General features: G+C 45.0%; 1 long non-coding RNA gene across 1 annotated transcript in view; it reads left to right on the forward strand.

The window, feature by feature from the left end:
- The window catches only part of LOC134957046 (uncharacterized), a 56,133-nt gene extending 46,872 nt beyond the window's left edge, over window positions 1-9,261 (forward strand). The window contains exon 3 of the long non-coding RNA XR_010186410.1: window positions 9,169-9,261. This is a non-coding gene — a long non-coding RNA (uncharacterized LOC134957046). The remainder of the gene's footprint in view (window positions 1-9,168) is intronic.
- The last annotated feature ends 4,451 nt before the right edge of the window (window positions 9,262-13,712 follow it).

Below are 13,712 nucleotides of genomic sequence, written 5' to 3' on the forward strand. Positions count from 1 at the left end.
GAAAAGTCAGCCGAAAAAGGGGCGGAGCCATCTCCCTCAGCACACTGGCGCCATTTCTCCCTCACCGTTCCGCTGGAAGGAAGCTCCCTGACTCTCCCCTGCAGTCTACACTACAGAAAAGGGTAAAAAAGAGAGGGGGGGCACAAAATTGAGGCGCAGTAAATATTATAGCAGCTATAGGGGACATAATTCAGTTAGTCCCTGCATTATATAGCGCTCTGGTGTGTGCTGGCATACTCTCTCTCTGTCTCCCCAAAGGGCTTTTGTGGGGTCCTGTCTCCTTTAAGAGCATTCCCTGTGTGTGTGTGTGCGGTGTGTCGGTACGGCTGTCGACATGTTTGATGAGGAGACTTATGTGGAGGCGGAGCAGATGCCTATAAATGTGATGTCACCCCCTGCGGGGCAGACACCTGAGTGGATGGACTTATGGAAGGAATTACGTGCAAGTGTCGACTCCTTACATAAAAAATTTGACGACATGCCAAATGCGGGACAGCCGGCTTCTCAGCTCGTGCCTGCACAGGCAATTCAAAGGCCATCAGGGGCTCTAAAACGCCCACTACCTCAGATGGCAGACACAGATGTCGACACGGATACTGATACCAGTGTCGACGACGATGAGTCAAATTTAATGTCCACTAGGGCCATTCGTTGCATGATTGAGGCAATGAAAGAGGTTTTACACATTTCTGATATGAACCCAGTTACCTCAAAAAAGGGTATTATGTTTGGGGAGAAAAAACTACCAATAGTTTTTCCCCCATCTGAAGAATTAAATGAAGTGTGTGAAGAAGCGTGGGCTTTCCCTGATAAAAAATTGGTGATTTCAAAAAAATTACTAATGGCGTTCCCTTTCTCGCCAGAGGATAGGTCACGTTGGGAAACTCCCCCTAGGGTGGATAAAGCGCTCACACGTTTGTCTAAAAAGGTGGCACTACCGTCTCCGGATGCGGCCGCCCTAAAGGAACCTGCTGATAGAAAGCAGGAGGCTATCCTAAAGTCTATATATACACACACTGGTGTGATACTGAGACCAGCTATTGCTTCAGCGTGGATGTGCAGTGCTGCTGCTGCTTGGTCAGATTCCCTGTCGGAAAATATTGACACCCTAGACAGGGACACGATATTGCTAACCGTAGAGCATATAAAAGACTCAGTCTTGTACATGAGAGATGCACAGAGGGAGATCTGCCGGCTGGCATCTAGAATAAGCGCATTATCCATTTCTGCTAGGAGAGGCTTATGGACTCGGCAGTGGACAGGAGATGCAGATTCTAAAAGGCACATGGAAGTTTTGCTTTATAAGGGTGAGGAGTTATTTGGGGATGGTCTCTCAGACCTTGTTTCCACAGCAACAGCTGGGAAGTCAGCATTTTTGCCCCATGTCCCCTCACAGCCTAAGAAAGCGCCGTATTATCAGGTACAGTCCTTTTGACCCCAGAAAAACAGGCGGGGAAAAGGCGGGTCCTTTCTGTCTAGAGGCAGAGGAAGGGGAAAAAAGCTGCACCACGCAGCAGGTTCCCAGGAACAAAAGTCCTCCCCCCGCTTCTTCCAAATCCGCCGCATGACGGTGGGGCTCCACAGGCGGAGCCAGGTACGGTGGGGGGCCGCCTCAAAAATGTCAGCGATCAGTGGGTTCGCTCACGGGTGGATCCCTGGATCCTTCAAGTAGTATCTCAGGGGTACAAGCTGGAATTCGTGGCGCCCCCCCCCCCCCCCCCCGCCGTTTTCTCAAATCGGCCTTACCGACAACTCCCTCGGGCAGGGAGGCTGTACTAGAGGCAATTCACAAGCTGTATTCCCAGCAGGTGATAGTCAAAGTACCCCTACGTCAACAAGGACGGGGTTACTATTCCACACTGTTTGTGGTACCGAAACCGGACGGTTCGGTGAGACCCATTTTAAATTTGAAATCCTTGAACACATACATAAAAAGATTCAAGTTCAAGATGGAATCGCTCAGGGCGGTTATTGCAAGCCTGGACGAGGGGGATTACATGGTATCCATGGACATCAAGGATGCTTACCTGCATGTCCCAATTTACCTTCCTCACCAGGAGTACCTCAGATTTGTGGTACAGGATTGCCATTACCAATTCCAGACACTACCGTTTGGACTGTCCACGGCACCGAGGGTGTTTACCAAGGTAATGGCAGAAATGATGATACTCCTTCGAAAAAAGGGAGTTTTAATTATCCCGTACTTGGACGATCTCCTAATAAAGGCGAGGTCCAGGGAGCAGTTACTGGTCGGAGTAGCACTATCTCGGGAAGTGCTACAACAGCATGGCTGGATTCTAAACATTCCAAAGTCACAACTGGTTCCTTCCACACGCTTACTGTTCCTGTGGATGATTCTGGACACAGAACAGAAAAAAGTGTTTCTCCCGCAGGAGAAAGCCAAGGAGCTGTCATCTCTAGTCAGAGACCTCCTAAAACCAAAACGGGTATCGCTGCATCACTGCACACGAGTCCTGGGAAAAATGGTGGCTTCATACGAAGCAATTCCGTTCGGCAGGTTCCATGCAAGGACCTTCCAGTGGGACCTCTTGGACAAGTGGTCGGGATCGCATCTTCAGATGCATCAACTGATAACCCTGTCTCCAAGGACCAGGGTGTCTCTACTGTGGTGGCTGCAGAGTGCTCATCTTCTAGAGGGCCGCAGATTCGGCATACAGGACTGGGTCCTGGTGACCACGGATGCCAGCCTTCGGGGCTGGGGCGCAGTCACACAGGGAAGAAATTTCCAGGGACTTTGGTCAAGTCAGGAGTCGTCCCTACACATAAACATTCTGGAACTGAGGGCCATTTACAATGCCCTAAGTCAGGTAAGGCCCCTGCTTCAAAACCAACAGGTTCTGATCCAATCAGACAACATCACGGCAGTCGCCCATGTAAACCGACAGGGCGGCACAAGAAGCAGGGTGGCGATGGCAGAAGCCACAAGGATTCTCCGATGGGCGGAAAATCACGTACTAGCACTGTCAGCAGTGTTCATTCCGGGAGTGGACAACTGGGAAGCAGACTTCCTCAGCAGACACGACCTACACCCGGGAGAGTGGGGACTTCATCCAGAAGTCTTCCTACTGTTGGTAAACCGTTGGGAAAGGCCACAGGTGGACATGATGGCGTCCCGCCTCAACAAAAAGCTAAAGAGATATTGCGCCAGGTCAAGGGACCCTCAGGCGATAGCTGTGGACGCTCTAGTGACACCGTGGGTGTACCAGTCGGTTTGTGTTCCCTCCTCTGCCTCTCATACCAAAGGTTCTGAGAATAATAAGAAGGCGAGGAGTAAGAACGATACTCGTGGTTCCGGATTGGCCAAGAAGAGCTTGGTACCCGGAACTTCAAGAAATGTTATCAGAGGACCCATGGCCTCTGCCGCTCAGACAGGATCTGCTACAGCAGGGGCCCTGTCTGTTCCAAGACTTACCGCGGCTGCGTTTGACGGCATGGCGGTTGAATTCCGGACCCTAAAGGAAAAGGGCATTCCGGAGGAAGTCATTCCTATGCTGATAAAAGCCAGGAAAGAAGTAACCGCAAACCATTATCACCGCATTTGGCGAAAATATGTTGCGTGGTGTGAGGCCAGGAAGGCCCCTACAGAGGAATTTCAGCTGGGTCGTTTTCTGCACTTCCTACAGTCAGGAGTGACTATGGGCCTAAAATTGGGTTCCATTAAGGTCCAGATTTCGGCTCTGTCGATTTTCTTCCAGAAAGAACTGGCTTCACTGCCTGAAGTTCAGACTTTTGTAAAGGGAGTGCTTCATATTCAGCCCCCTTTTGTGCCTCCTGTGGCACCTTGGGATCTCAATGTGGTGTTGAGTTTCCTAAAATCACATTGGTTTGAGCCACTTAAAACCGTGGATCTGAAATATCTCACGTGGAAAGTGGTCATGTTATTGGCCTTGGCTTCGGCCAGGCGTGTGTCAGAATTGGCGGCTTTGTCATGTAAAAGCCCTTATCTGATTTTCCATATGGATAGGGCAGAATTGAGGACTCGTCCCCAGTTTCTCCCTAAGGTGGTATCAGCTTTTCACTTGAACCAACCTATTGTGGTGCCTGCGGCTACTAGGGACTTGGAGGATTCCAAGTTACTGGACGTAGTCAGGGCCTTGAAAATTTGTTTCCAGGACGGCTGGAGTCAGGAAAACTGACTCGCTTTTTATCCTGTATGCACCCAACAAAATAGGTGCTCCTGCTTCTAAGCAGACTATTGCTCGCTGGATTTGTAGCACAATTCAGCTGGCGCATTCTGCGGCTGGATTGCCGCATCCTAAATCAGTGAAAGCCCATTCCACGAGGAAGGTGGGCTCATCTTGGGCGGCTGCCCGAGGGGTCTCGGCTTTACAACTTTGCCGAGCTGCAACTTGGTCAGGGGCAAACACGTTTGCTAAATTCTACAAATTTGATACCCTGGCTGAGGAGGACCTTGAGTTCTCTCATTCGGTGCTGCAGAGTCATCCGCACTCTCCCGCCCGTTTGGGAGCTTTGGTATAATCCCCATGGTCCTTACGGAGTCCCCAGCATCCACTAGGACGTCAGAGAAAATAAGAATTTACTCACCGGTAATTCTATTTCTCGTAGTCCGTAGTGGATGCTGGGCGCCCATCCCAAGTGCGGATTGTCTGCAATACTTGTATATAGTTATTGCCTAACTAAAGGGTTATTGTTGAGCCATCTGTTGAGAGGCTCAGGTATATTTCATACTGTTAACTGGGTTTAATATCACGAGTTATACGGTGTGATTGGTGTGGCTGGTATGAGTCTTACCCGGGATTCAAAATCCTTCCTTATTGTGTCAGCTCTTTCGGGCACAGTATCCTAACTGAGGTCTGGAGGAGGGGCATAGAGGGAGGAGCCAGTGCACACCAGGTAGTACCAAATCTTTCTTATAGTGTGCCCAGTCTCCTGCGGAGCCCGTCTATTCCCCATGGTCCTTACGGAGTCCCCAGCATCCACTACGGACTACGAGAAATAGAATTACCGGTGAGTAAATTCTTATTTTCTCTTATACACTGGCATACATGGTTTGTCCAGCTTACACATCACCACTTGTGTGTAGGGTGCTTTCTCCATGGAATCATTGCTCCCTAGCCTGCGTTCAAGGAAGATAGCCTATAGTTTTCAAATCAGAGGTTCTCAAACTATTTTGGTGTGGAATCCCCTTTTGACAATTTTTTTTTAGATACCGCAGCACAGTGACCTTTGCAAACTCATGACATAATAAAAAGAAAAAGAGCTAATTATCAACATGAACCCTGTCATGCATAGAGGCCACTGCAATGGACAGTCCTCTCCTATACAAACTATCTTTTGAGATCACTAGTGTGTCGTGTCCTCTTCTTAGAGGTATGTCACCTCGTAGGCATTTTTTAATTCCTACAAAAGCGATATGGTCGAAATGAAATTGCTAAGAAAAGTTCACCAGCACTGAGTACTTCAGGGATTTCTATCAAATATTTTTACTCAAAGATAGCAGAGCAGGTACAAAAAATAAATTCGAAAATAAATTCAAGGAAGGTAATGTTTAGGACAGTGATGGCTAACCTTGACACTCCAGCTGCTGTTGAACTACACATCCCAGCATGCCCTGCATCAGTTTATGCATGGCCAAATAACAAAACTGTAACAGGGCATGCTGGGATATGTAGTTCAACAACAGCTGGAGTGTCAAGGTTAGCCATCACTGGTTTAGGGCATATTATGGTAGATGTTTTGATCAAATACTCATGTTTTGTTCACTTCAGTGGACATCATGCAAACTAATGACCCATACTGTGTGCTGGGGTTATCCTGCATATAGGTCTAACCTTAATATTTTCCTCATATAATAGCCATGAACTTTGTGCCAGTTTTGACAGCAAATAGCATTATATGTATCCATATGTTATCTTAACTTTTTTTTAAATTGTAAATGATTTCAAATTCTTAATCAGTAGCAGCTGTCGTAGTAGTGCTGGACGCTTATTTTTATTTTCTTCAGACATCGAGCTTCTATTTTCTTCAGACATCGAGCTTCTAGCAACAGGGTTAGGCAGAGAGAAGGATAACCTGCACATGGGGGGAGGTTATCTCATGGATCAGTGTGTGGGGATATTGCCACACAGACGCAAAAACAGGAGATGATAGATTTGGGTGTTCTTTCACTATCTAAGGGTGGGATTTAATGGCATGGTTTCGCCTTGTAAGTGATTACCCCTTTAATAAAAAGTCAGATTGGCCGGCATTCTGCATCTCCGGCGATCTCAGACGCAAATACATTCCGCCATAGATGTGACTTGTGTATATCTGTTGTGTTTCAAAGCATCCATTGCTCAAGCATTGATGAGCAATATTGAAGACCATGTGAGACACCACCTCCATTGACGCGCAGGGACGTGTCAAAGGCACCCCCGGAAATCAGGTTCAGGTTGGGAAATCTCTGGCCAAAGCTTATGGATGCAAAACATGCTAACAGGTGCCACAATGCACCTTGCACATGTAAAACAAAGTATATCTTCATGTAGTGTCTTGAGCCTTTGTGTCCAGGGTGCTTCTCCAGCTTTCATGCCAAGCATTCAAATCAGTCAAAATCAGTTTGTGGGGAAAAAAAAAAAGCTAACTTTCTAGGTCTTAAGCAAACTCAGAAGTAACTGAAAATATTTGTGTTATAAATCCTGAGGACATTTCTGTTTCTGGGTAAATAAATCCATAAATGGACATAAAATATGTATTGTTTTCAACTTAGAGTATTTTTTAGTTTCTGGAGTAAAGTACAGTAAGCAACATGATTAGAACAACTTGAAGCCACACCTGACATATTTTTTTTTATTTGCTTTTTTAGCAAAAAACAAATCCAAAAACTTTCACAGTTAGCGGCGTATGCAATTACCTGCGGTCAATGTATCGCATGGGGCTATCCTATTAGCCCCGATGTGGCGGGCTCCTTCCCCCGATGCCGGCACTTAACGCGGATTATGCTGAGGTGCAAAAACACATGGGATCAGGTATAAGTCCCCAATTCCATGTGTGTTTTGCACGATTGCGCAATATCCGGCCGTTTTCACCTGCCGAAAATGGAACGGATGTAATTGGATCCCCCCTTTAAAATACTGTTCCATGATAATAGGGCAATGTTTTATATTGCAGATGCATGTTGTCCACTGAAGTGGTCACATGTATTACTAGGTTTATATTCCCCCCCCCCCCCCCCAAAAAAAAGTTAACGTTTTTGTAAGCCCTGAAGACTAATAAAAAACATTTTAAAAACTCTTGCATTAGGTTGCTATAATTCATGCATGAAAGGGTTAGAGCCCATATTAATGTTAAGTACCTCTCTCTTATTTTAATGATAATGAGTTTTCTCACGGAATCATTTGACAAGTGGCAATTATATGACATCTCACTCCCTCATATGCCTCTTACGTGACATGAGACGTCTCTCACACACCCTGGACATACCCCATACTTTTCAAATCTCCCAACATACAATAAAAACATGCCTATATATGCGACCAGACTCCGCCACATTTCCCCAAATAGGCCATGTGATGCCTCCTTGTGCCCCATATATGCTATCTGAATGCAGTTTTTTTTTGTTTGTTTTTTCCATTTAACCTACAATAGCACTAATGTTAAACACCAGTGTGACACCTTAGTAAAGTATTTTTGCTAATCTGTACTGTGTGCTTGTGTGGCACACTCAAGTAATTCTGTGGACACACTCGAGGTTGGCAGCACACAAACGTGTTCTGCGAGACCTTATTAGCTGTTTTGGACAAATAGCTAAGTCACATGCGGGATATAGTGCAGCTGATGATTGCAGTCAGCCTTTGTATGTATGAATCGGCTATCTTTATAATGGGGGGCACCTAAGAACTATCCATTCTATTGTGATTGTGTCATTTGTAGACTTGCCTTGTCCGTGAATGGCACTTTAAAATAGACCTCCGAGTTCGGCCGGGAACCCACCCCTCCGGCCAACCCGTACTTACATCCGGCCCTTAGTCTCTAAGGTACCATTTACATCTGATAACACCAACCCCCCCCTCCACCCCCCAAAACAAAACAAAAAACAAACAAACATGAAGATGATCTGTAAATAAATTACCTTTCAACACAATGGTGGACATAGAGCTGGTAGAGTACAGTGTGGTCTGGGCAGTAACGAGCTGGAAACTCTACCTATCTAGACACTCCTGTTTCACAGTAGCATATTCTGTCAGAGTACAGTAGCTTACACTAGGAAGCCCCAGCCATTCCTGTGACAGATTGTCCTGCGTATGGTGTGTTCTCTCTCCGGATCAGCCTGTGACGTACATTGACTCACTGAAGTGATCTGGCATCTTCAGCAGCTTTCACCAGCGCTCTCCGGACGGCAAGCCTCCTATTTATACAAACACCTTACGCCTCAGCTGGTGAAAATTTTCTGTGAGCGAGTCGAAAAAACAAAGCGTTCCTGGATTCTGAACAATTATATATATATTTTTTTTCCGTTTCCCTGAAGAATATTTTCTCCGTTATCAATGACCGGAGCCTGGTCTCTAAAGGCCTTGTGCCAGCGCCTTTACACGGCTTCAGAGTTTTGTCGCTGTGCCATATTTTTTCCCAGTTTTATCTGTGTTTTGGGCATTTTGGACCAACTGCTTGTACCCATCTGTGTGCTGAAATACGTTTTGAAAAAAGAAAAAAAAAAGCATTAGATTAGGTTTTGATGATAGGCATACAAGCCAGTGAAAGGCTGTCTGGGATATATGCCAAGCGCTGGCAGAATACTAAATGACCGATTCTGTATTAATGTATTGTCAATAGACCATTCCTGTCTTAAAGGAGATGGTACAAGAAAAAAATCAGGTAGTGCAGCATCGTGTTTATCCATTTTAATCAGATTAATTTATTTGTTTTTATTTTTGCACAAAAATGCATTTTGTATTTTTGAAATGAGAGTCCTTTGTAATGTTCCACATCACAGGATGGGTTCCTGCTAGACATTAGCATTCACTGGACGTGCCCAATGTATCTGTTTGTGTCTTTGTTTAGAGAGATCTTCAATCCGCTATATTGAGAGCAGCAATTAAATCTTACTGTACTTCACTATGTTATTGGTTTCTTACTAAATAATATTTGCACTGCATTTGTTGGGTCATTAGATTTTGTAATTTTTTTTTTTTTTTTCCCCCCACCCAGGATTCGCCTTCCATTACAGTGATGTTTCCAAGTATAACCTATGTGGCAAGTATTCTGTTTTTTATTCCGTATTGGTAGAAATAAACTAGTCATGCATGAATAATTGTTGTTTTTAAAGTATGTTCACAAATGTGTGTAAATTATGCAAATAATGTATTGTACTCCTAGGACTCTCACTGTACTTTCTGTGCACTGTAGTCTTTTCTTTTATTAATCGGTAACATTCTCCAGATATATTACTTCATCCTAAAAACAAAATGCTTTGTGGTTTTTGTTCCTGCTGCATGAATCGTTGGCACTGTCCGAGATGCTTATTGTCACAATTTAGCTTTCAGCTTCTTTCCACAATGATTTGGCCACTGAATTATAATTTTACCCCCAGCAGAACCAATATAGCAGCTTCCACCCATGTAAATCGGTGAAGCTATACAGATGTCTGTGGAATTACATATGCCCATGTTTTACTTTATGCTTATAGAAAAAGATATTTCAAAGCAATCCAAACTTTATCGCTGCAGAGTCTCTTCCCTTTTATGTACAGATCCTGTGCTCTTTCCTTTTATGTGCTGTGCTGATCCCGTGCATCAGTTTTACGATAGCGCCTTTGGTACAGAAACATTGTGGCTGTGATAGAATTTGATTATGTATTTTGGAAAGTCTGTAGTCCTTAAAGTGCATTTTTTTCCTTCATCCTTTCATATAATTTTCTAGGTCCTCCTTTTTTTTTTAGTTTTTTTTTATAAGAAAGGTGTATCTAGCTGCTAGCACTTGCCTCTTTGTAAAGTATTTGTCTTTGGACAGCTAGGTGGAGACAGTCTTCTGTCTGTGCCCAACCAAGAGTATCCAACGGTGTATCTGCTGAAGGAAAGGTAAGTGTCTGGTACAGTTTGCTGTGTGTGTATATTAAACTGTCTGCAATGGTCATTCTCCTGAGGACCGCCTTTCCACTGTCCTGGCATGTGCCTGCTGCTCCCTTCTCACACACAAGAGCACGGACAGAAAGGATGGACACTGGACCCTTGGAGGGTTATGTTTAAGGGCCAGCTGTGACAGGATGGAGTTCAATAACAGAATAAAAAATAGCAACCAGTTTCTGACTCTAGTTCTGATACCAGTTCAGTAGAGGGCTAACACACTGAGGTATATATATATAGTCCAGAGGAGACAATAGTAGTGGCAAAGAGAGAAAAATATATTGTCCAAATACAGTCAACGTTTCGGGGCGCGTAGCCCCATTGTCAGGACTACAGAAACAAGTGTAGTCCTGACGACTACGCACCCCGAAACGTTGTCTGTATTTGGACAATATATTTTTTCTCTTTGCCACTATTATTGTCTCCGAGTGCCGTTGTCTTCTCTGGACTTGTATATCTTGTTAAATCGAGCACCGAAGCAAGCTGAGATAGATATAGATAGATATATATCATGGTAGCACGGCAGTATATTTTACAGTTGTTGTTGTTGGTATTATTAGCAGCAGCCTTTATTTACATGGCACCTCATGGGATCCGCAGCACCCAATTATAGAGTAAGCAAAACATGAAGACAGTGACTTACAATTCAATACAATATAGGACCAGTACAGGGTTTATAAACATAGGTGCATCAGTAAACGGCACTGAAATAAGCATCAGGGATTTGATGCCATCAAAGGGAGTATAGAAAAGAAGATAGGTTAAGTAAGAGACGTAAAGGCACATGAGGGAAGAGTTATTAAACAAAGTCTAGTAGTGTACGATATGTAATACTTTTACGCATGAATAGCTAATATAACTAAACCAATGGTTACCAGCTGCAGAACAGGACAGGTTAAATTCCAGGACTGGTCACATATAGGTATTTTCTTTCCATTACAAAAGCAGTACTGTGTGTGCCATGTAATATAATACAGTCTCAAATTAATTTTCTGATTTCATTTTTAGAAACTTATATTTAGAGAATTTTTTTGGACCCAATGACTGCTGTGTGGATGAAGACCCCCTGCGCTGTGGGATGAGGTAGTAGGTTGTTTAGTTTTAGAATCACACCCACTGCTGGGAGATAACTATACAATCTACTGTCTTTCCTAAAGTGGCAGACATCTCACCGCATTGTGGCTTATACCTTCCTCACGCCGCAGATCAATAATCTGTAGATCATGTAAATTATGTTTGTGTATGATAGATTCTTCTGAAAAATGTGTGTTGTAGTCTTTATTGGAAGATGTATTTTGTAAATAAGTCTACATTATTTCCTTATATCAAAACATTGCTCTGTCGGGCTGAGGTAGTAGATTGTATAGTTGTGGGGTAGTGATTTTTACCTTGTTCAGGAGATAACTATACAATCTATTGCCTTTCTTGAGGAGTGTGATTGCATCAAAGTCTTTCTGGTGTTCTAAACATACAATGGCATATATGCAGAATGCCTGTCATCTTGCACCCTCTGCTGCACAAGTGTTGTAATTATGTGTTTTTGGATTTTGTTTTGTTTTTGTATATCTTGTCATCTCATCTCAAAAACTCTAATGCATATCTGTTATGATAAATGGTAAATTTGTGGTATTTCAGTGCTAAAAATTAAGATCCAGAGGAAGATACTGAAAGAATAGACATACCAACATACATCATTACATTTCTCTTACGCCCTAGAGGTCCACATTAGTACCATGGGGTATAGACTGGTCCACCAGGAGCCATTGGCACTTTAAGAGTTTGAGAGTGTGGGCTGGCTCCTCCCTCTATGCCCCTCCTGCCAGACTCTGTTTAGAAAATGTGCCCGGAGGAGCCGGTCACAGCTAGGGGAGCTCTCCAGAGTTTCCCTAGAAAAGTATTATTTAGAGTTTATTATTTTACAATGAGGCTGCTGGCAACAGCCTCCCTGCTTCGTGGGACTAAAGGGGGGGCGGGGGGGGGAGTTGGAGTAGTGTCCGCCCTGCGGGGTCTGAGCCACTTACTCCGCTGATAGGACACTGAGCTCCTGAGGGGTCAGATCACTCCCCGCCGCAGGGGATCGCTCGCCCCAGCAGCATGCTGCCACCCCCTTACAGAGCTGAAAAATCGGTGGCGATTGAGACAATGACCCCCCTAGCAAGCGGGGGGTCGGTGTGAAGATGGTGGCAGCATGGTAGGAGAGGTTCAGCGGTACATGGTGCGGCGCTGTGAGGGGCACCCTGAGTTAGATCTACACTGTTCCCAAAGCCTGTTGGGGTCCTCTGATCTCAGCCAGCACTCAATCCTCAGGCCAGTATAATCAGTGGAAGAGCGGGAAGACAGCGCCAGTTTGGGGGCGGAGCTTCTCCTCAGAGCGGACCCAGCAGCGTTCAGCGCCATTTTCCTGCCTGCACAGCGCTGATCAGAAGAAACAGGTCCCACCACAGCAACTGCAGCTGTCTGTAAACGGTACCAGGGGGTTGTAGAAGTGAGGGGGGGGGTGCAATATGACTGTGTATCCTATTATGGTGCACAGTCAGCGCTTACAAGGTGTCTCCCTTTGGTTAGAAACACTGTGTGCGGGTTGGCTCCAATTTCTGTGTATCTCTTGCCATTCTTGGGGAGGGAAACTCTGTCTGCCCTCCCCTGTGTGTGTGGAGTGTTTGGTGGTCTCCTTTAGCTATGTCCAGGGACACTGTGTCATATGCTGTGGAGGATATGTCCTCCCAGGATGATCCCATTCCATGTAATCATATAGCAGATAGCACTGGTTTAGCACAGATTCCAGCAAGGGAACCTGAGTGGTTTTCCTCTATCAAATATTGGATTTCTCAGATTTCAGACAGGGTTGCAAGTAATGAATCTGCCACCCAGGTATTACAGAACTTTATGGCAGTATGGCCCGATTCTGGTACCTCCAGGACGCTCCGCTATATACCCCCACAAACGTGCGCTTGTTCATGTCATGCAAGATGACACGGATACCGATTCTGACACCACAGACGGCAATGGGGATGTGTTGCGGGGGTCTGCCTCTCTTGCAAAGGGGGTGCAATTGATGATAGAGGCTATCAATAATGTGTTGAATATTAATGATACCACACCTGAGCAGGTTGAGGAGGCTTTTTTCACTGAAAATAAGAAAGCCTAGCTAACCTTCCCTGCGTCAAAGGAATTAAATGCTATATTTGAGAAAGCATGGGAAAACCCTGAGAAAAAATTCCAGATCCCTGAAAGGGTCCAGGTGGCGTTCCCTTTCCCTGAGGATAGAAAAAAATGGGAAAACCCGCCAACTGTTGATGCATCTGTGTCCAGACTCTCAAAAAAGGTGGTTTTACCTGTTCCGGGATCTACCTCCTTAAAGGAGCCGGCTGATCGTAAAATTGATGATACACTTAAATCAATGTACACCGCTTCGGGGGCCATATTACGTCCCACTATTGCTAGTGCATGGATTGCAAAAGCTATAGTAAAGTGGTCAGGCACCTTACTTGAGGATTTGGATACGATGGATAAGGGTGGGGATGAATTGTTTTTGCGTAACATTCACGATTCAGCAGGTTTTATGGTTGAATTCATGAAAGACCTGCGTTCCATGGCTGCGGGAATCTCTTCCATGTCTGTTTCAGCTCG

The sequence above is a fragment of the Pseudophryne corroboree genome, chromosome 9 (assembly GCF_028390025.1).
Source record: "Pseudophryne corroboree isolate aPseCor3 chromosome 9, aPseCor3.hap2, whole genome shotgun sequence".
Lineage (NCBI taxonomy): Eukaryota > Metazoa > Chordata > Amphibia > Anura > Myobatrachidae > Pseudophryne > Pseudophryne corroboree.